General features: G+C 42.1%; 1 protein-coding gene across 2 annotated transcripts in view; it reads right to left on the bottom strand.

Moving 5' to 3' along the window:
• The window catches only part of thrb (thyroid hormone receptor beta), a 138,825-nt gene extending 114,821 nt beyond the window's left edge, over positions 1–24,004 (bottom strand). For both annotated transcript variants that reach the window (XM_083981879.1, XM_083981880.1), the window contains exon 1: positions 23,547–24,004. The gene's annotated coding sequence lies outside the window, so the exon portion shown is untranslated. The remainder of the gene's footprint in view (positions 1–23,546) is intronic.
• Positions 24,005–24,631: the final 627 nt, after the last annotated feature.

The following is a 24,631-nucleotide window of genomic DNA, read 5'->3' as shown; positions in this document are numbered from 1 at the left end:
TCGGGGGGGGGGGGGGGTGATGATGATTGCCATCAATTAGTGATTTAGCACTTTAACATTTACTAAATTCTGTGCAGTTTGAGAAGTTGTTGAGGCACATTGGAGCCTAAATACTTAAAGGTATAATATGTAGGAATTCCCCCCATCAAGCGGTGCGGTTGCATATCTGAACGCATTGCACGAGGCAAAACAATACAGGCCTGACAATATGTTGTCATGGTGATGTCGTATTGTTTACCTGACTCACGTTTTACTTTTCTTGTCGAGTAAAATTACATCCGGTTGGTTTGCCGACAGCCATCTGCCTGACTGCACTTGAATGCAACATCAGAGCCTCCGTCCTTCCTCACACTACACAGTGGTGACAGTTTTAACAGGCGCTACCTGGAAAACCTTCTTCCCGAGCCGACAGCTCCGCTGAGTGCTAATAAAAAGCCAAATAAGTTACATACTGGGGCTTTAAGGGTTTGATGTGAAACCGTTTTTTGGGCGGTTCTGTTGTTTGATTTTTATCGTGGTGTTGGGAATCTTGGAAATATTGGTATTTGTAGCAACTACTGAAATTCTGGTAGTGTGACAAGCCGGCTTTGATACATAATAAAATGACAGTGTGGATTATGTGCCAATTTTTCAATTAAACTGCTTTTCAATATCTCACTAAACACAGACATCACCACACCAGATAAAACGGAACATTTGTGTGCGAGTGTTTGCTGATAGCCCTGTCATGGCTCCAGCTGATAGTACTGTAACGTTTCAGAGAGCTACAGTGTCTAATTAGTTAGCCCTAAAGCTTGGTGTATTTTTTCAACTGAGGCCAAGTAAAGGTAGAGTTCACCCAGCAGTGTCAAGTAAGAATCTTTTGAGGTATTTCCTGAGCGTGAATCATTTAAAATGTTCCCACTTTGACACAGAAAATGAAAAGATGCATTTACAAAACTATTGAATATCTAGTTACATCTTAAAGCAGGCTCCATAATAAAATTGTGAGGCTTTTTAGTTCTGAAAACAAGGCTGTAGATCACGTTACACAATCACATTTCCCCAGGTAATTATGCACCAATGAAAAGAGTCTGCCATTTGAAAACCTAACATTTTTGTCCACATGCTTCAATGCTTTGGTTAAGCAAGTGGCCCCCTAGTTAGAAATGCTACCAAATGTTAATAAAACTTTGATGTCTTTTTGTCTGGTAGACATCTAAAGGAGGCTGCAGCTCTGTAGAGTGTGGGTGCCCTTACAGGAAATGGACTGCTCCTTGTTACACTTCAGTACCACTTAGCCTACTTTCAAACATAGGCTAAAAACCCAAAACCCCGCAATTGTAGCGGAAATAATGAAAGTAATGGCAAACAAACACTGCATATCTCCAAAATCAGGCAAGTCGCCTACTCATTTTAATGTAACAATTGCCGATGACAACCGGTGTCAAAAAGGAAGAAAGAAAAAACAATCGATCACGGACTTCATGATCGATTACCATGGCAACGAACGAAGCTTCGAAGCTTCAATTTTTTGGGTCAGCCCTAATGATTTAATTCATTCAAATGTAATGTTTAAAGACTGTTTAATACAGATCAAAATTAAATGGTTTACTCATCAGTTTCATTTTATTTCTTTCATTGAGGCTGAGTCATCTAATGAGTAAACTGAAAAGAAGGAGTGTTCCTGCTACCAAGTCTAGACAAGCATTAGGCTACTAGAGGAAGATTAGAGATGATTTGACATGTAGGTGTGGGATACTTCACACATAACAAAATGAGCTTATCACTGCCTAGTCATCAGGACATGCTCTATGTACTTTATATTGACACAATATTATTGTATGACAGTATAAACAGTTTGGACAGCAGTAAGTTCTCCAAGGCTGCAGCTCCAGGATACTACAGTATGTGAATGCATTAAGCTAGTGTAAATGATGCTTACGTGCTGAAGTTAAAGTGCTCGGGTCATGGTGAACCAAATGACAGATGAAGAAAGGACAAATTACAGTTTTTACTGGAGAATCTGTACGTGTCTTTTAAATTCTGGCTTGCTCTCCTCACTGAACTTTAAATTTGTATGCAGCACAGTAACTTCTGATCAACAGCAGTGTTTTCCCATCCACAGGGGTTCCTCCAAGAAAAATGTCAAAGACCTTTTTTCTATTCAACCAAATACAACACATCATTAGTTCCAGGCGGTTTTACTCAAATGCCAATTAAAAACACCAACCTAAGAGGCGAAGGAAGTTTGGAGTGCACTGTTGAACTTCGAAAAACAAACACAGGAAAAAAAAAAAAAAAAGTTTAATAGAAATATTCATCAATCAGTTTTGTTCTGTTGGACCATTTATTTATTAATTGACCTGTTTATTTGACAGGGACAGAGCATATTGATTGATTAATTTCTGTAAATATGCCAGGTTTAGCCAAAAGGCTAGTTGTCATCTGTCCCTTTAAATTAAACTAAACAAAGAATTGTGAGGAAAACAAATATATATATATATATATATATATATATATATATATATATATATATATATATATATATATATATATATATATATATATATATATATATCGAAGAACAGGGATCAATAGGCTACAATTCATTTATCTAATTGGTTTCAACTGTGCTTCAGCAGCTCTTGATTTGTTGTGTTTGTGCAGTGACTTTGACCTTTGACCTGCAATTCAAATTAAATTCCTCCTTAAGTCTCAGCCGACTTCTCCCCTCAGAGGTTCCTGAGATACTGAGTTCAGAAGACAGAATCTCTGTTTTGACCTTTGACAAACAAAATCCATTATTATTAAAATAAAAAAACAATCACAACAGTGAAAGGAAGCAAAGCTGACTTTAGGTTTGAAACAGGAAATCGCTGTGTTGCTGCTTCCTCTTTTGCTCCTCTCATCATTACTACAGGACTATGCCTTACCACTTCTACATACACGTGTCTTTTTCTGGCACTTGCTGAAACAACTAACAATTCCCAAGACCACAGCAGATCACTCAACGATGGAAAGCCACACACACACACACACACACACACACGCATACTGAATTAAGACATGAAAATAACATAAGGAAATTTAGGATTACACACAAATAATAAGGTTTGATTGCTCGGAAACTGCCATTATTTAAAATAAAAATAAGGAACTGATCTTTCTATGAAAATAAAAAAAATAAAAATTCATTATAAAAAACATCTCTCTTCTAAAAATGACATAATTATTTAGCTATATGTTCTACATTTATCAGGATGTTCATTTACTTCATAATGACTTCAGTTTTATGAAGGCTTATTATCTAGGCTATAGTTTCCATATGGCTGACTGGTGTTGAGATGAAGGCATCATTATATTGTATTGTTTTTTTTACTTCTGGAATTATATCACAGGCATTACCGTGCTCATATATTTCATGTGGATCTGAGTTGTAACCAAAGACCACATCTATCTGATCCACTGACTGTCGCATCTGGAAACACCCAGGACACAAACACATGAATGGGCTGCCTTGGATACATTCAGTACATACTGTATTATGCTTCACACCACATACAAACAAACCTTGGTCCAAAGATTTAAGCTTTGGAAAACACATTCACTGAAAACCAATAAATCTTTGTTCCAAAAGTTTATTTTTTAAATCGAAACAGACTCAATACACATCTACAGTGTGCTCGGGACTTACTGAAGGTTAAGGTACTTAAGTCTCAATCCAGCATTAAGAGCAGTTTGATGGCTGTGTCACAGGCATCAAAGCCTTTGTTTTGCTTCCTTTCAAATCAGGATGAATCACCTCATTACTCACATATCCTTAAATGTAATTACCCTAATACATCTTCTCTGAAAACACAACTGTCAAGACACAAATGTGGAATTTTTCATTCACCCACTATAAACATGCTGTTTCCTTAATCTGTTTTCAAGGTTTCAAGGAATTCCAAGTACAACTTCAAATGCATACTTCCTCTGCAGCTCTGCTGGAGATGAATCAGCTGTTATTGTTTTTCCATAAACTAATCTCCACAGCGCATCTTTTAAAATCATAAGAAAGGGAATTACTGCACATATATAGCATCTACCTGACAAGTGCATATAAAGGTTGAAAAACAACCACTCACCAAGAATTCAGAAGTTTGCAGAGTTTTTCCCTCCTTCGCCTCGCAAACATGAACCGCAGAAACATGCGTACTCAGTTTCTACAGCCTGACTCAGTATATAGGGAACAAGAGAAGAAAAAAAGAAGTGACACAGGAAGAGAAAGTGACGCAGGGGTTAAGCCAAAGACAGTTTGGCTAACCCGTCTTCTAAGCACATTCACACATACCAGTCAATGGAGAGTCTGTATGATGCCTGAACGGAAGAAGCTTCTGGGTGAGAGGTGAAGCATCGTTAAGAACTCTAGCACTGATTGACTACCATGACTTGGATGACTGAGAACCTACACGGACATGATCTCCATGATGTTGGAGACAGCAAGTGTGATAGAGTGGGGAACCCAGGGAACAGTCTGAAATCATTTTAGCTTCCTTCAGTCTAATACCTCTTTCCCACTGGCCAAAAAACCCATTTAAACCCGCGTTTAAACCCAGCGCAGGGTCAGACTCGGCTCATTTTGGTCAATGGGAAAGGAGCCAAATGCTGATTGTTAGTTAGTCATTTAAAAAACCTGGGTCGACCCGCTAATTTTTGTGGGAAAACGGCTTAATCGTCTCCCTCTGTGATTGGCTGAAGTGCTACTGAAAACAGCAAAAAGCTGTCTCACACACAGGCATGACACTTTAAAGGAGACATATTCTGCCCCCTTTCCACAAATTAAAATAGTTCCAGGTGTCTTAAAGACATGTCTGTGACATGCTTTGGTCAAAAATACCCCAAGGATCAAACATCACAGCTCTTTTCATCCTCTCAAAACAGCCCTGTTCACAACGGCTGGTTTCAGTGTCTGTCCCTTTAAATGCAAATGAACCACTGCTTGCCCCACCCCTTCTACTGGTAGCAGGTAGGGGTGGTATTATGCAAATACGAAAACTAGTTACATCATTGTCAGACAACTGAGGGAACAGCTCATAAAACCACATAGATTTCAACCCAGGGAGTCTGAAAATGACAGATTATTTTTGTCACTTCTCACATTTTGGAGGCCAGAATGCAAGACAAACATCCAAATATAAGTTAAAGAGCCTTCAAAAAGGGATATTTCCATAATATGTCCCTTAAATATACTTCTTTGTTGATTAAATCTATGCTGAAGACATTCGTCTCCACACTCCACCTCATAGTGGACACAAGACACTGTCAGCTGACATGTTAAAGCTACAGTTCATTTTGCAACCTCATGCTAAAATCACTGGAATACATTTTGCCCCTCAGCCATCTTGCCAGGAATAACTCTTTGTTCACTCTGATTCTCTCTGCTGCTTCACTTCTCAGCCTGTATTTTAAAAGGTAGACAGTCATCTGTGGGCTTGGCTCGCTAGTTTTCAAAGCAAACTGAGCAACGATAGTGACATTCAGTGGCACAGTTAAAGTCAAACAGTTAGATATAGCATTTATTTACAACAAAGCTGTTGAGAAAGCAATCAATAGAGCGGTAGATAACGTTATATATCATTTACAATGTTACGACATGTATATTTGTGTAGTCTTATCTGTCATAAACAAGAGGTTATGGGTTACGGGGGGCGTTACGTTTGTGTAGCGGTGCCGTAGAGATGAGAGCTGGGACACCGGGTCAGAGGCTCTGATCTTACAAGGTTGGTTTTCAGCCAAGAGACGCTAGGTGGAAGGCAGAGAGCCTCCATTCTCCCTGGAACAAGTTACAAGTCATTGATTTAACCACCACAATAACTCAGAAGCTGTTTAATTAAAGCAGAAGTAAGCGATATTTTTGTGTTAATATAAGTCTTAAATAGTTATATCTTCCGACGGGAATCACTTACATGGAGTGTTTGGACCGAAACACGGGTCTGTCAGTCACTCTGCTCTGCTCTGAGCCGAGGAGAAAACTTTTCTCGTATCCTACAAGTTTTATCCAATGAGGAGAGAGAACGGCATTAAGGGGCGGTCCTCTGTGTGTGCAGCCAAGGGATGCGCGTGAATGTGGTGACGTAGGGACGAGGACCAATAGATCCATGACGAGGGCGGGGACTGCTAACTCCATCGGCTGACAAGAAGTTATGGTGCGTTCAAGGCAGCCCGTAACTCGTGTTTTTCCGACCTGTGAAGTCGTACCAGTTCGATCTGGTACGAGTTCACGGGTCGGAAGTTACGAGTGGCCGTTATAGTGACTTTCACAGGCAACAGGACGGAGAAACGCGAGTTGCGGGTTGCCTGGAACGCTACAAAGTCGTAAGTCGTGACTTGAAGCTGTAACTTACGGTTTCAAAAGCCTGCCTGGAACGCAGCATTAGCCAAAACGACCGGATCGCTTACTTCTGCTTTAAGGTTAAAAAAAAATCTATCAGATTTAAGCTATAAATCCTGCATAGTTCCTCTGTAATGTTCACAAATTCACATTAATACTGTCAGCTGAACACCTCCCTGAGGCCAGACCACAGGTGTGCAGTAGTTTCATAGAAGTGATCTAAGGATGCTCTGACATCACAACAACATCAGGGTTCATGAGCATATGACAACAGAGAACCACTGGCAGAAGCTTTGAAATGACACCTAACAGACACCAGTCATTGTTCAATAAAATGACACAAGTGCTAGCAGCTCACAGCACCTGTAGACACCTTCTGTTGCAGAGGAGAAGGCAACCATTCTCTTTCATTTTCCTCTTGTCCTGCAGCCAGGGCTTTTTCCATGTCCTGCAGCCAGGCTGCACAAACTGCTGAATGCCTCAAGTAATAATTCATGCCAAAAGTAACATCTTGATTTTTATTATGTAGGGGGATACCGTCGGCAGCTTGGCTCCTTTCAAAGGCCAACTGTTGTGATGCAGTGGATGTTTTCAACAGGAGCACCTCGCCCCGGCATCCAGAGCTATGTATGTGTTAGATTACACTGAAGAGAGCAGCCAGCTGAAGGAGCAGGCTTTTGGTTTGTTCATAATAAAAATAAATGTTAAATAAATTCTAAGTTCAAACACACAGTGCTTAGTGTCCTCCACTGTCACCGTAGACAAACAAATCATCCATCTGCTTAACGCACTGTTGACATGAAAAGCAATAAAGTGATTATTTTTGACTATGTCTCATCGTCATTAAAATGATAATGAAAGTAATGAGTAATAGTAGATAAAGACAGAATATTTACAACCCTGTCCATCAAAACAGTGGACAATTTAAAAGACCTATCAGAGCGATGGTGTCCATCCCCATCTGCAATAAGTGGACGCATCCTTTGAATCAGTAGTTCCCAACCTTTTTTCCTTGAACCCCCCGCCCCCCCCATTTACACTTCGAATCCATCTGATTCATTTTATTCTATCTTATTTTGTTTTATTTTATCTTTCTGGTTCAGGTTTTTACATGATTTTGATTTTCCAATTGGGTGTTATTGGGATTTTAAAATTGAAATATGCGCAAATATAATTTTGATGACCTCACAACCTCAGAACAGACAAAGCTCAGTGGACCCCCTGAAATCTCTGACGCCCCCAGGTTGGGAACCAATGTTTTAAATGACTCATGTTTACATAACCTTCATGGTCGCCATGAACCCCAACCTCCCCCCCACACACACACACACACACACACCTGGGGAAAAAAAAACAAGATCCACTTCATGAGCCGGATCCCAGCTTTCCTGCGGTGGAGCAGCATATTGATGCAAGTCCAGTCTGGACTGAGGGCGCTAAATACGGAACCAAAGACAGAGAGGGATGGAGAGAGAGAGAGAGTGTAGAAGAGGCCTGCTGCAGAGTGCAGGAAGAGCACGAGTGGCCAAGGCAGCGAGCCAAGGCAAAGCTGGGGCAGCCTCAGATTTGCGTGTCCTTAAATGACCCAACCAAAGTTTGAACTTGAACTCTCCAAAAACAAACTACACAGAGATACAGATGAGAGCGAAAGGCAACAGATCCTACTCAGAGAGGGACAGTGACTGCATGACATAAACTGGGGGGGCACAGTCATATCCTGATATGACCTCATATTTACTTTTTTATTATTATTATACTTAATGAATCTATCTATCTATCTATCTATCTATCTATCTATCTATCTATCTATCTATCTATCTATCTATCTATCTATCTATCTACTTTTCCAATGTGGTCTCCTTCCATAAATGGCAAATAAACAGACTCTGACTCGGAATATATTTTTTCCTCATCTCTTTACTGTTGAAACCTCTTATTGTTAAAACCAAATTATTGCCTCGTCTTTCCGGGCTCATGCAGTTTAGCACCTCATTGACATTTGTACGCTCGTCACATGAATATAAAGTAATGAGATGGACTGCTCTGCTTGCTGATTTCATAACAAGTGTAACCCTGTGGTGCTCAGGGTGAAAGCATCACACTCACACACGCGGGCTGCTATGACAGAGCAGGCTGGATAATGACACACACTTCAAGTCAGAATGAACGTGAGCAGAGGAACAACAGGAGGCAGAAAAAAACTCCCTGAGCTGAGTGAGCACTGATCAGCACCAGAGACACAGCAGCAAAACAGTATGTATGGAACTGCATCTATTTGAAACCATTATCACAAACAGACTATTGAATTGAAATGGACCTGAGAATAAAGTATCTCCAGGGCAACTGTATAAAAAAAACCCACAGCGCCTGCCAACTTTAACACCATTTGTTGCACAGCTTCACTTTCTTAATATGTAGGTGTTTGCTTTCTCTACCACAAACCCACAAGCACATGCATCAAGTATTTGTGATCCTGTTTTGTATTTACTTAATGAGCTTACTCAGCCAAACAGCCCATGGCCACAACTGATACAGATCAACACAACTGGAGTTTGTACTGGAGAGCCAAAAAAAAAGCAAGACGAAAAAAAATAATTAAAAACACGTGGTCTGTGGTGACATATCTATTAGAATATTTGTTCACCTTTGTAGGACTTACTGTATGGTACTGTCTGAATATGCTGTGGAGTGTATGTGGGTGAAAATATTGTCAGGTATCAGATAAGTATCAGTGGTGGACTTTCTTTTCCACATATTGACACACAGGGGATGTGGTCATACACAACCAAACAAAAAAGGTTAGATACTAATCCAACACGACAGAATTAAATCCCCCTTTCAGTACCATGGAGAGCACTGCTCGGCCAAGCGGGCCACAACACCTTTTTATAAACTTTTATAACACATCGTGCTGTCATAGCAACATGAGCACTGACAGTTAAAGTCCATTTTGGATTATTTTAGTTTAGACTATATGGACTGTGCCATGAGGAGCACCCAGAGAAATCCCAGTGGTGACCACATCACTGGACTGGTCAGAATAATCCCTATGGTAGCATCATGAAAGCCCTGGTAATAAAGAGTTATACACTGAACAGAACATAGTAATGCAACACAGATGACCAGGTCTGCCTCTAATAGGGCTGTGTCATACTGCAAAATCTGGAATTAATCTAATATCTCGTACATACAGGGCCAGTATCCCGATACCAATACTTTTTCTTCTTTACTTTTCTTTTAAAGGGGAACTATACAAGCAGCCTCTTCTCCTCTGTGTTGCTAACCCTCCTCTTGGCCATGAGCATGAGTGAATAATTTTACTTATCATATACAATGTTACGATGTGTATATTTGTGCAGTCTCTGTCATAAACAAGAGATTATGGGTTACGGGGCACGTTTGTGTTGCAGTGCCACATGAGCTGGGATCTTACAAGGTTGGTTTTACAGCTAAGAGACACTAAGTGGAAGACAGAGAGCCTCCATTCTTCCTGTAATTCATCATTTAACCATCACAATTACTGGGGGGGGGGGGGGGCTGACCCCCTCCTAATGGACCCCTCTAAAAGGATAAAAATGATGGTTTTGGGGGCATGAAATATTCATTTTATCATCATGTAATGGAAAATGTAATACAGTAATACCCTTGCCAGTTAAAATCTAATGTGATACGATTTTCAGACTGTACCATATCTGAACCTCCTTCAGGGTTCAGCTACTTTAATTTCCCCCCAAATTGGTCATGTTAATTAAAGGTAGAGTCTGGAGGTTTTTGCTCAAAAATAAGCACTAGACTTATACAAATGAAATCTGGCTTAATCAACACCTATGGGCTTCTAGTCCTGTGTGGTGGTGGCTGTGTCTGCACAGCCCCCTCCCCCCCGTCTGTATTTTTTGCTTTGTTTTGTTGTGCACAGGGACGCTGAACTGGGTGGAGAGTCATTTTCTCTCTCCAGCCAATGACAGAGCTCAGGTGAAACTCCATGCTGTGAGTAGGAAGGCTGCTAGCCCCGTTATCTGTCCCGGATGCTAGCGAGTACTAGAGCACTGGAAAAGAGAGTAACGACACCACCATTGACTCCCGTGGTAAGGGTTTTGCGCCCCTAGTGGCAGGATATGGGTATTGCAAAAGCGCCCAGAAAACCCATTCACTCCAATGTATGTGTGTTGCCCACTTGCTTGTAAATTGATTAAAACGTCCGTGTTTTTGTTTTTAGGTGTCTTGGTCATATCAAATTATACTTATAATTTGTTTATTACAAAATGTAGATTGAAACATTAATGTAGATAACTGTTTTTTGTTTTGTTTTGTTTTTTTACTCGCCTATGTGTTAATGTATATCTGTAAAGGGCCCTCAATGATGCTATTAACATGGGTGATCTATAAATGTCCTTAAATTATTGAAAATACCACACTTGCTCATTCACCAACAATGCAAAGTTGTCAGTTCTTGGGTGCTTTTGCAATACCCATATTCCGCCATCAGGAGGCGCTTCCATTGGACCAATGCATGTCGTTGCTCTCTTTTCCAGTGCTCTAGCGAGTACTAGCGGCAGATGCTATCCATCACGCTAACTTCTGCTAGCGGTGGCCACTAGCACCCGCTTCCCAGCTCACCACAATGGCCCTCCTACTCGTTACAGCATAACATTGGAGGCTCCTGTTGTTGGTGATGGCCGGGTATCGGCCTGCCACTCCAGCGCTTCACTCAGACTTTTTCTTTTCTTTGCAGTCCTGACAACTGCTGCTGCTGCTGCTGCTGTCAGGGGCAGGAGGCTGCACAGTTGAGCCCGAGAGGAGGGGTCCAGTTTCAAACTGCAACGAACAAGCCTCCAGACTCTACCTTTAAACCACTGTAGCCTAATGTAGAGATAAGTTAGAAGATAGCTGTAGAAAATGACACATCTCCATAACACCGAACGCTAGACGCATATTAACCGTGATCTCACTTAGTAGGCTATAGATAGTATTTGGTATGGGTGTAGGTGGCTATAGGCGACACTCATCCAGCCTGGTGTTACCACTCCCACTCACCTGCTCCCTCTACACCTAACAAAGTCATGTGATAAATCTGACCAACTATAAAGTCAATGAAGCCCCACAAACCTGTACTGAGCACAAACTGAACTAGTTAGTTTGTTTCTGATGTTGTGCTCTCTGATGACTCATCTGTACAAGGCCCTTGTTTCCAGTTTTTAAAGGAATCATCATCCGGCCCTTATGTGAATGCTGTGTGAGCAGTTGTTTCTGTTTCTGACAGCTGCAGAGTACAGTATGTTCAGCCAGCCAAACATCACACCACCCGCCACAGTTTGTCAAGAGTTCTGCCTCATTGTCACCATCGCAGCTCCCCACACTGTAGTAGCGGGATGTGCCAATGAAATACTTTCTTGCGTGTTTCTGGTTGACATACAGCTTGTAGGTCAAAGCAGAACAGTATGTAGCTTATAAATGTATAATTATAGCAGCAAGAAAGAGCATAGCATGTGTTGGACCATGCTGCACTTGTTACACTGCGGTTGCCAGGAAGGTCGAGAGGTCTAAGATGCCGCGGTTTCTGATGTCTGACTGACGGAGAAAGGTCAACTCGTAGTAGACAACCAGCTCTGCTACTCATGAGGTTTCACATGTCCATATAAATCTAGATGTTAAGCGCCCTCTGAGACCTACGCTGAAAGATAAAGTGCTGTTCTCCTCAATTTTGTATGAGTAATGTAAACCAATGAGTACAGCAACAATCACACAGAATTCTCTGCTCAGTTCAAATAATGGCCCGACACTGAAGAGTCCAATCTTTATGACTATACTCACAAATAAGCAAATAACACTGATTACCTTGAAACAACAGATGTCAAAGTCTGGGATGGATTTGACAGTAAGTGAACAATTAGTTAAAGGTCCAGTGTGTAAAATGGGGGGAAAACCGTGATATCGCGTTCAGATTCTAGTTTGCAGCGCTCACTCGTTCAAACTCACCCCTCCCATCGGCAAAGTGACGGTGGCCTCCGAGGATAAAATAACTTGTTTACCAAGACTGGGACGACTGGGAGTATTTCGGGAGCATGGAGCGATGAGGTGAAGATCTAAATTTGTGTTTTATTTCGAAAATTGACCAGATTCTCTCGTTGTTTCATGTTTGACTTCCTGCCCAGCTTGACGCGATCGCTCGTGGCTCACGCACAAAATAGACCAGATGCCGAAACAATCGCTGCAAGGCACGAGCCGGCCGTGGAGGTGCCGCGACACAACACCAGCGGTAAATATGGGCGCCGAAAGGAAACCGGCTCCACTTCTCTGTAGCGATTATACACTTTAATATATTCATGGGTAGTATATTCAGATTTTGCCAATAAACCTTGTAAATTATTACACACTGGACCTTTAACATGTGATATAACTGTAATAGACAGGTGTAAATACCTCCAGCTCTTACTCAGTAACTGCAGCTCAGACAGGTGATTGGCCAAAAGAGTGACAGACTTCACGCAGGGCAGTCTCCATCAAACGGAACACTTTCCATGTCACCGAGGTAACATGACCAACTGGTATTATTTTATCTTCTCCAGCAGCTGCTGGCAGAGACTTAGGCAAGCAGGCATCACTAAGGAAATGGCCTCAGCCCACATTACTGTTGTACTACAGACAACTGGTGCTGCTGGCAGTTTTTACATTTACACAACTATGACACAGTCACGGTTTCAATAGTTGCATTTAAATCAATTGAAGAAAACAGAAATGATGATGAAATTCAAGCTGATACTCCGAGGCTTTAGAAAGCCTCTCAGGAGTCAAGTGCTCTCACAGACTCAGCTGATCTTTGCAGCTAGTGAACCCATGTTGATGCGTATAGGCACAGTTCCCCTCTGAGTTGCCTTCATGTTCAACCCTTCCTGTCTCACTGATTCAGTGCAATAGGTCCCACCTTAAAGCTGTCTCCTGGTGTGAGCTTTCAGGTCCATTTACCTGTACCCACATTACTGGAACACTGACAGCTGATTGATAATTGATGATAGGATTTCATTAGCAATAACTCAACCTGACGTACAAAATGCGTATAGGGAGTTGATAGCAGCTGAAGTCTTTATCTGAAAAGCTGGATTTCCGAGCATAATCTCTCGTTTTATAGAACCCACAGCTTCGAATAAACTTGATAACCTGGTGCTGCAAGATGCAAGATACATTATTATGTTGTCTGAAATTGTGCAATCAGGCGTTTTACTGTAATAGCCCACGTTCATGTTCCAACTAGATACTTCCATGGGTGAGGAATGGTTATGGTACACTGATGAGGCTCAATGAGCTGATGACATACTGTATGTGGGAGATCCTTTTAAAACAGTAGGAACCAGGAATGTCCCCAATCTGCCACTGATACCGATCACATATGAGTGAAATCGACCAATCCGGTGACGTGTTGGTTTGTTTTGGTGGCCTGCTGCACGCCGCTGCAGTAAAGAAGGTGGGAGGTGCAGCTAAACTCCACAGGACACAGTGCTTCTCTCAGCCAGAGTATTAAAAGTGTAAAGCATCCATGCATACATTACACATTACTTTACCAACGCTGTAAACTCTTAACAGCAGTAGCTAAGCTTACATTAGTAAAATTGGCCAGATAGTACTATTTAAAACTGTTAAGACTGGTTGCACAACCTGAACCATGATCCAGTTGGCAACATCATCATCACTCCTGTTATAGTGCTGCAGACAGTTACATTATTTTACTGTACAGTTCATTCTTAAATGAATTACTATCTGTAACTCTTCTTTGATAAAGCTACCATAACTTCTATCCCCTTTAGAAACAATGCAATGAATCAAACCGACTCACATTCAATGGTACAAATAAACTGCATTCTACTTTTGCAAGAGGGAGATAAATTCATAGCAGACGTCGCTGCCTTCAGAATGAGCCTGTACTTGCAAACAATCATTTACGTGCCAACTCACACAGCCAACGGCCTCGTAAGCCACAGCTCCAGTTGGAGAACTGGCTTTGGCTGTGCCTGTATCATGACAGAGTGTTGGTGTGATAACATTTCGGCATGTTTTGATGAGGCCGCTACTGCAATATCTGCAATAAGTAGAGAAAATCAGATGACGACCCCCGGAGCATTTTATGTTATGATTATGTTTTTGTCCCAGTTTTATGTCTGGTTCTGGCTTGCCCTTTATTCCACATCTATCTTATAGACTTGACAGGTTAAGTTCCACTACTGAAATGTAAGAACACACATTGTGGTAGTGCTCGAAGCTCAACACATGATCCCATACACTTGGGTTGCACTTGTGGGTCAGTCTGATCAAAGTACAAGGGGAAAGTGTAATTATTTCCCAAGTCCTCCCAGTACTGTTCTAATAGTAGGCTAATAGTAGATCATTACAAACTGACATGTTTCAGAGAGACAGCTATAGACAACATACTGTGCTGCATGCTTTACACTTCCTTTCTTCAAAGTGAAGTTTTTGGCTGAATCATAATAATTTGCACATCAACAAACTCGTATCAGTTGTGCCACTGAATAAATTATCACCGGGACAGCGTAGTTAGTGAAGCCATTAAGGCGTCAAACTACAAAACTTTGATCAAAACAAACTATAACCCTTTATCCCACTTACTTGGACAATGAAATTAACATGAGAAATGAGTCTTTGAATACTGGGTTAACTGCCCATAGCCAGTCAGATCTATTATCGATTTTTCATTCCTTGGGCTGCAACCAACAAAATCATCATTCAGATAGAGCACCAGGTTACTATAACCCACACAGACTGCAATAAAAGACAAATAGACCTTCTTTTTTTTTTTTTTAATTAACAAGCAGAAACCAACACAGCTTTAGCAGTTTTACCTTAGATATCAGTGAATTAATTAACTTATTGCATCAGCACATATTTGCATACACACTTGACATTAGGGTGGGGACCACATACTTATCTAAACCTGTTGGGCAAGGATTCTGTATGAACTGTAGGTTCTAAGTGTTGCAAATTGATATGTTGATTCATTTAAATTTGAAGATTGTGTTGGTATTTCAGTGTTTTACCAACAGACCATAACAAGTTGAATCTTACACTTCTAGAGACCATGTGCTGTACATCATGAGTCACGGCCTCAGTCAGTCTGAATTCAGTCTCAGTCTTCAGCTTATATTCTATCACAATGCCACACGTCACACACACGGACAATTTCTCCAATCAACCTACTGTGCCTCTGGACTGAGGGAGTCAGAGGACAGACACGGGGCGAGGGGTGGGCCGTTACACTCTGGACGGGTCACCACCAGTCCATCACAGGGCCATGCCACATATAGAGATGAACAACACACAGACACACGTTCACATGCTAAGGCAATTTAAAGTCACAAATCAGCAGAGTGTGTGTGTTTAGACACACAGGCACAGGGGGCGCATGTGGACTCTCCCAGAAAGGCCCCAGGCCCCGAGATTAAACCTAGATCCTTCTTGCGGAGATCATCACCATGGTGACAAATAGCAATCATGGCTATAAGACTTAAGGTCTTTGCACACTGAGTCCGTTTTTTTGGCATGCGTTTTTCGTATCCGTCATCCGACAAAAAACGTTACGCACAGGCTCCTTGCACACTGAGTCCGTTGCGTTTTATTCGCATGCGTTTTTATTTTGTGTTCCAAATTACGGAGAAGGAGACAAAAATGGTCACGCATCTCGAATTTATTTTTTGACGTGCGGCAATTTCAGATGGAAAAAACGGACTCAGTGTGCAAAGGCCTTTAGACTGCATAACTTTGCCACTAAAAGTACGTAGTTACATAGGAATAGAAAAAGTCCATGTTTCACCGTGGGGATGGTGCGTTCAGGTTCATGTGCAGTGTTTCTGCACACATAGCGTTTTGCATGTTGGCCAAAAAGTTAAATTTTGGTCTTTGATTTGTAAAAATTCTTGAACACCATGCATATTGTTGTGAAGTGGAAGGAAAATGATACATGGTGTTCAAGATTTTTTTTTAAATCAAAGACCAAAATTGAACTTTATGGCCAACATGCAAAACATTATGTTTAAGTTTGTGGTTGTAATGTGACAAAATGTGGAAAGGTTCAACTTTTGCAAGGCACTGTAAGCTGCTGAACAAGGACAGTCTCAGTAGACCTCCATTAAAATGAATACAGCAGCGTAGAACCAATCATTTTTCTGTAATATGTAGATGCACAGCTTTGCATTACGAAACTAGAGGTAGATGTTTGTGTTCTCAGGACCACACTTTGCCATGACTAGATATGAAATGGTGTAAAAATTTAACATCAAAATTATAACCATCAGGTTGCTTTACACAGTGGTAACACATCATCACTTGAACTCGTCTAAACAGCTGAATATTTGCATTCAAATACTGAAATCACACATTCAACCAATAGCAGTACTGGGTTTGCCTGCTGAATTTCCACTCTGAAGAATGGAATAGCCATTTCATTATATTATTTCTCCACTCTGTATCATCTTTCAGACACACCTGTCACTTGCCCAGCATGGCGCTGTTAAAGCAGAAACACTGTGGCAGCAACGAGCTCAGACGGAGGCTCGCATACGGCTCTATCTCTCTCTCTCTCTCTCTCTCTCTCTCTGCTGAGTCTGTGCATGAAGCTCTGTGGTCATGTGACTGAGACAAACTCGCCTGACAGTCAATCAGCCTTTTTGCAGGGATATTCACTTTCACTTTTGAAACCTGCTCATGTGTGATACAGAAGAAGAGTGAAACTAAAAATCAACTGTCTGGCTTTTCTACTGTGATACAGCGTCTAACAAGTTACCAGTTCATCCCTAGACCCACAAGGTGAAAACAATACCAGCCCCACTAGCCGCTTTCATTGTTTCTGCTCCTGTGGAGAATGGAGCTGCAACAAATCTCCTGCATGAAGAAAACACTGAATGTAGACTTCAGTTTTCAAAGCACCTGTCAAGCCCACTCTTTCTCTCCCTCGGATTAAGGGCAAAAGACGAGGCCAGAAATACCTTTGCACCAACAGAGTGTTGCCAGGGCTGACGTCAAAACTTGAAGTTTAGCATCATGCTGGTTCCCGGATGATCTGCTCTGTGACTAAAACACAAATGTATGATACTTACAAGTTTAGTTCAGTGAGATAATCTTCACATATGAACACCTTTTATACCGTATTGGAAGCTTAAATGCGATGGCCAGAAGTAAAAAGCTAACGTTCTGCTTTAACGGACTACTACACGGTCACATGACTGACGTCACCACCACTAAGCTTTCCACTGATTTCAGCCACTTTATTGTAAAAACGTTGTCTAATGGGGAAATGAGACTGTTTCTACTTGTTGAAGAGCCATGAATAACATCAAATAACCTCCAAAACAACACTCTGGCCTGTTGGGGGTGATGACGCTTAATGTCCCAGACAGGGTTTGTTTGTATTGAGCAACTTGTTAGCAACAGCCTTTTTTACCACACGTAAAAGCTTCAAAATTAACAAGTAGGCTATTATTTACTGATTTTACTGAAACTCGCTTAAGCCCTTATTTGAGTTATTTTACCAAAATCCTATTCAAAAAACGTATTGACAAGGGAACCGAAAGTGGTAAAAGCGCTAACAGAGTTCTGGGTTTACTGGCAGACTATAGCAGCATTGATACTTGACATAGTGTGGACCAAGCGGATAATCAACCCTTACCCCTGAACATTAAAGCCCTGTACATCCACTCTGGTGCTTTCAATCATTCTGCTGAGGCATGTGTTCAGGTTGTAGTTTGGCAGGACTATGCTGACAACTTTTAATTGATATAAACTGTTGATAAGGTGCCTAAGTGAAAAGAATTGTTTGATTCCACCTCCAAAACAATAAAATAAAGTACTGCCTTGGAGTGCAATAAAACAGAAACGTGAAAGTGGTGTCAATCAAACTGTGTCTACACACAGCCGCGCTCTCTTTGAAAGGGTCTTATCTGGCTGGAGAAGTGAAAACACCTGTGTGGGTTAGTCATGAGAGTGTAAGGTCTTTTATATTTACTGCTTTCAAACTACAGCCCCACATGATAAAACCTGTAGAGTTGACAACAGGATTGTAAGTGAATCACTTGTTGGATCCATGTGCAGGTCTTAAATTATGCCAAATGAAAATAAATGCTTTAAATCTGATGGGGTTTTCTATGTTCACCTTTTATGGCAACGCCAGTGGTTTCAAACTTCAGCCCCTTGATGAACTGATCTGAATCAATCACATGTAATCATTTACCAAGTGACTGTGTGACAATGCCTCATGAGCTGGAAAGGAAATGCCACCAGTTCAACTCACACAATTATAGGTACAGATAAAAGATGTCTTGATCAAACAGACTGTACCCACTCGCTGTGTGTGTGTGTGCTCTGCCCTTTCAGGAGTCGGGGCTTGTTATTGTAAAATTCACAACTGTCATCACGTGGGTAGGGCATCCTTCTAGAGCTGAAAATAATCTTACAAGTTTCAACAAATGCATCAAAGAAAGTAAATGAACTGATAATTCCATGCCAATGTTTCCCCAGCCATCTCCCTCATGTCACAAACTGGTTATACTGAATGGAGAATTGGAGACCAGTGATGGCATGGTGCTGTATGCAAAATGCAGGAATAAACTGTAATCAACTGTAAAGACTGTAGGTTGCATTACAGTAAACATGTTCATGCAAGCACTCGCACATTTACGTGGAAACAGGCAGGTGAACATAAATACTCCTATGCAATAATAAGCCTATGGAAAAACAACTTGCAGAATAAAGTGCCACTTTCTTTTATGTGTCAAAAATACCTTTTCAGCTACTAAGCCAATCATGTGTGTATGTGTGTGTTGTGTGCGCTTTTTTTTTTTTTTTACAGCCGATTTTAGCTACTGACGTAGGCTACTGTTCGTGAAGGCGATATGTCATCTGTCATGCTACGGAAAACTACGGCAAGCCAGAAAGGACAGCTTCAAAAATATTGAGCAATGACCCAACTTTACAAACAAGTCCCTCCCTGAAGGCTAACCACACGTGCTTTATCAAATTACCCAACATCAAACAACAACTGAACAGTCATGTCCACAGGTCCGACCTTTAAGGCCGCTAACGCACTGTCGGACATGTTTGTTTGCATTGTACAAGATGCTGATCGCACACAGCAAAGATCACAGCTGACATCACAGCGATGAAGTGAGTGACTTGTCTTAAAGGGGAACTATGCAAGTCTGCTCGCTTTTCCAGCTGTCAGTTACGCTCCTCTCGCCCATGTGCATTTGTTTACAATGAAGCCGGCGTAAATCAATAAATGGAGCAGTGGAAAACGTTAACGATGTTACAGCATGTGTGTTTGTGTAGTCTTAACCGTCATGAAACAAAAGATTACGGGTTACGGAGCGCGTTAGTGTTGCGGTGTGCAGAGACGAGAGCTGGGACACCGGGGCGGTGACCAGGTACTACACTGATGTTGCAAGGTTGGTTTTCAGCCGTGAGGCGTCAGGTGGAAGACAGAGAGCCTCCGTTCTCACTCGTATAACAAGTCATGTAGTTAACGATCACAATTACTCCAGAGCTTTTTAATTACGGTAAAAATGTTGCCTAGCCACGGGAGAAATCCTTCTTAGTTCCTCTTTAAAACATCCACAGGAGTCAAAGTGAGCCAGATGCCGCCACAAGAGTATTTCCATCAGAGGCTGGATGCCCTCCCTCAGGCCCTGGGACTGGGAGGAAAACCAGAACCCTAACCCTCGAGGATCTCATACCTTACCTTTAAGTCCTCTTAGGTATGGTTCACACCCAGTGGCGCCGCCAGCCGGAATCCTGTACGCACTGTGCGTACAATTGTTTTCATAAGTGAAAAAAAAAGAAGCACTTTTTTTTTTTTTTTAGGGGGTGTGATAAAGAAGCTTGTTGTTTCTAACAGGCTAAACGTGCTGAGTTCATTGATTGTTAAACCAATCACTGAAACCTAACATAAAAGCCAGTGATTGTCGTTTACGCCATGTCATCTGTCTCTTTTTGATTTCTGGCGCCTATTACACTACCGCTATGTGATGATTACGCCCGGTCCAGTATAGAAATGTCAAAAAGACAGTTGAGCCTTTTCCAGGCATTTGAAAAAAAAGAGATTCAAACCCACGATCACAAACACGCAGCAGAGCAGCGATAATGAAGGTCTCTCCTCTCTAGCTCCAAACTCACTCGTCTGCACCGCGATTATGGACTCATAGGCACCGATTCCAGGTTGAGCACCCACTGGGGGAGCACGCCACCAGTTGCGCATTTCTCCGTGCCGCGCCTCGGCCCATCAGCTGTGTGTCTGTGGGTATTGTAGCCCGTATGTGTGTGTAGCCTGTGTGAATGTGTGTGTTAATCTCTCACGCGCTCTGGCGCATCTGGCACAATCTGTTAACGGCACCGAAAGGAAACTGGCTCTGCTCCGCGGCTATTTCGCGTCCGACGTCCATGTTAAGCACATGTTGTTATTGATATTGTAGCGTCAGACCCGACGTAACTACAACAACATAACACAAACTTATCTGACAGCTCTCACTTCTTCCTCTGCTCCTCCTCACTCACATTCACACACACACACACAGGTCTTCCTCACACTCAACCCGGCTCCTCAGTTTCTCATCCAACCATACGCTACCTGCCCGTACCATACACATTCACAATCAGTCAGAAATCACAGAACTTAAACATCATAACAAGAACATTACTGCGGGGTCGCAACAATACTTTCAGTTGTGCAGTATATTATGTGTGTACATTGAAATTGAATCCTGGCAGCGCCACTGTTCACACCTACAGTAAGGGTCTGTTGTATGATTCAAATCAAGGAAAGGATATCTTTTCAATTTTCAATTAATTTTCAATAGGTCTGGTTAGCATTAACAAAGGCCGAACTAAAACGGTCCAAAAATTGTAAACAAAAGTCACATGGCCACAAATGGCGTTCGGTTACTGGTCGTACAGGTTAAGCGAGTAGACAACAGACAACAACCTCGTCGCAATTACAACATGGAGCATTGTCGGCTTATTTTCATGTTGGTGCTGATCTGGACTGTATCTCAGTAGACTTTAAAGTATTGCGCATATGAATGGCTGGTATATGACTGCGGACCAAGACCACTGTCACGATGTGGGCCAGAGAGCGATTGTTTGGTCTGCACCAGAGTTCGCGGCCCACGCAACGAGCCGCACCAAAGGGGGAAACGCTCCAGGGTTCGGATCAACCGGACTAAAAAAGGCTGGTGTGAATGTGACCTAGGCAACCGTGCCGTGCCCAAGAACATTTGCTCCATTAAGTCTGGATTATTTGGCTAGTGTGAGTGCAAGTGTACCATGCTTGTTACGGTAGCCTACGCTTCACTTGCCCAGTACGGTTGGAAGAGGTGTGGGTACACTTGGTTGTGCATGCTTACAAGCACAGTTTTGTAAGTGAGCCATGTTTTCAGGTTCCTTCTTCAACCTACTGCTGCAACTGCGTATTAACAACCAATAGTATATGGCTGCAGACCCAGAGACCTGCACAGTCAGACCCCTGCACTTGTGGACCCGCACGTTCAGACCCCTTAATTCCACCTAGTGGTTGACTGTAAAATTGCAACTGCACAGTCTAGACCCGCACTATGGTTTTTTGACAGGGCAAAATCCAAATAAAATGCCAAGATCTAATTGTTTGTGAAGCTTGGAACACTTTTAAACTTTTTTTAAAAGCCTATAATGAAATAAAATGCTTTTAAATGTTCTATTGCATGGGGTTAGGCTACTATTAGTTTTGTATGCGGATACAGATATGCCAGATACGAAATATGGACAATATGGATGGCAGTAGGAACGTGAGTATCGAACGTTAATCGCGTTGTTTGTTTTATGTCATAAAAGTTTTTGGCGAAAATGTATCTGACAGTGTGGGCCAACGTTTCCACAAAAGTATGACATATTTTATGAACACGTTGGCCCACACACATAGCCTATCATTTTATTTCTCTTTATTTTAAGCACACAGTATTAAAAGTATCTCGGTTTCATTAACTTAAACAAAATGTGCCAGCCAAGCGAGCTTCCAAGAAGATCAATATTATATAGGCTATTACTGAATTTGACATGCATATAAGACTATCGTAGTAAACGTATTGGTCAAATGGTCGTTACACTATACATTTTCGACAAAACCTTTTATGACATTAAATGAACAATGTGATTCACGTTCCTACTGCCATCCATATTGTCCATATTTCGTATACATTATCCACATACAAAACAGACCTGTGGCGCCATAGCAAAAAACCAAGGGGTCTGAATGTGTGGGTCCACAAGTGCAGGGGTCTGACTGTGCAGGTCTCGGGGTCTGCAGACACATACAGTCATTTATGATGACGTCGCGCCACGCGCATGTCATATATCAACGTGATGACGTATGTGTCGGAGGCAACGGTGCTTGAGTACACTTGGGCTCGGGGTAAATAATGTGAGTGCGGTCCGGCGGAGGACAGGGGAGGGGGGGTGACATTCGTGTTTCAGCACGGTACGGAACAAGTGGCCCCAGTGTCAGTGCACCCATAAAAGCTGCTCCGGTTCTGGTCTCGTAGCCTACCGACACAGAACCACGCTTCAACTTACACCAATTTACTTTGCTATCGCTTTTTGACAAACTCCACAACCCCCAACAACAAATTAAAAGTTACTTAATTTACTCTGACAGGCCGGTATTCAGTTCGGCGTGGATTAAAACCCAACAGAAATTAATTAAATGTGAAAGTAAAGCCTCCTTTTTCGCGCCCCCTCATGCCAACAGACCGCCGCCGTGGGCGTCACGGAGCCGAGTTTAGCATCTGTGAAGTTGAAATGTGACGGTGATAAAGTGCTGCTCGGTGGGCTCAGTAGACCCCGAACTGTGGGAAACACTCGGTTAGTTCTGGAAAGGTCCAAGTCACGTTCACCCGACTGTGAACCGTCAGCCCACCGAGCAGCAAGCGGTCAATTGCGGAAATTGTGACGGTAGTTCAGCGCGCGCACACACACACTGTCCACACAGCGCTCAGTGCACAGGACACCAGAAGCACATCAGGCTGCTGTGTCAAAGCGTGGACGTTCATGTGAAAATTCGCTTAGGAAGCGTTCTACGCCCACCTACCAGCGCTAATGTCAAACACATAGTTCCTGGAGAGGTTGTCACTGGCTGTTGACACGAATAACAAGAAATGTAAAAACATACCGCATATGCAAGAAGAAGCTCGCGTCCAAAAGAATCTAATAGGAGTCCCGGTGTCCGTGCATTCCTCCTCAGCTGGAACCAGCGTTGATCTCCGTCGGCTAAACTGGACGGGACACAGCGCCAGGGTTTTAACCTGAAATGACCCGCGCTGGTGCAAATCAGGCGAGGGCTTCTGCGTGTGTGTCTCTCTGTGTGTGTACTGTGTGTATCCGCTAACACTGTATGCGGCTACGAGAGGAGAGTCTGAGGAGCTCCGGACGCAAAAAACTTCAACATGGAGCCGAAAAACAAACCTTGAAAACGGCACAGTAAGTTGCAGCGCTCCGACTGATCGCTGTGGGGAATCAGAGAGCCGAATCACGGGCAGGAACCGAGCAAAATAAGCCTCGCCCTAATTACAAACTCCCAAGTTTTTTTTTTTTTTTTTTTCGATGGCGGTTGGCTGTTTTTACAGTAGGCCTGGTACATGCAGACAAGGCAGGAAACACTGCTCTAACTTATTAGTGTGTGCCTACTGTGTTTATAAATGAAATGAAAAATAGGGAGAATGTTGTTATTATATTTATATTTTTTTATTATTATCATTCCTGTTGTTATCATTCTTGTTATGAAAGTCGATAAATTGTAATTTTATCATTATTGCTTTTAATTGCATTTAACAATAAAATGCAATACTCTGTAGGAGTATTAAAAAAACATTGAAGTCATGTCCTAGTAAAAAAAAAAGTTGAGCATTGACCATCTTTGGTCTTCTTGGTTTTATGAACTTTGCATTGTGATGCATAATGATCATAAAAGTAGCCTACTAATCTATGTCTGTAAGAACTGCTATAGCAGATACACATCTTGCAGGTAAATTATTAGCGTAAGGTTTCAAAGTCTTCCGGCGGTGATCTGTGAATGTCCCCGTGCTGCATACGCTACCTTGAATGGCACTGATCACTTGGTGGGGGCCTGCTCACTTACTTTATATCACCTTTTCTTTCCCGTATTGACTTGGACATTTTCCAAGTGTGTAAAAGGGCCAGAGCTGTGCTGCTTTCTCCACTGCATTAGTTGATGTTTGAGCCTAAAACAACTAACTG

Source organism: Trachurus trachurus (assembly GCF_905171665.1).
Source record: "Trachurus trachurus genome assembly, chromosome: 11".
In the NCBI taxonomy this organism is placed as follows: Eukaryota; Metazoa; Chordata; class Actinopteri; order Carangiformes; family Carangidae; genus Trachurus; species Trachurus trachurus.
The sequence above is the reverse complement of the archived record's forward strand: the minus strand, read 5'-3'. Positions and strand labels throughout refer to the sequence as shown.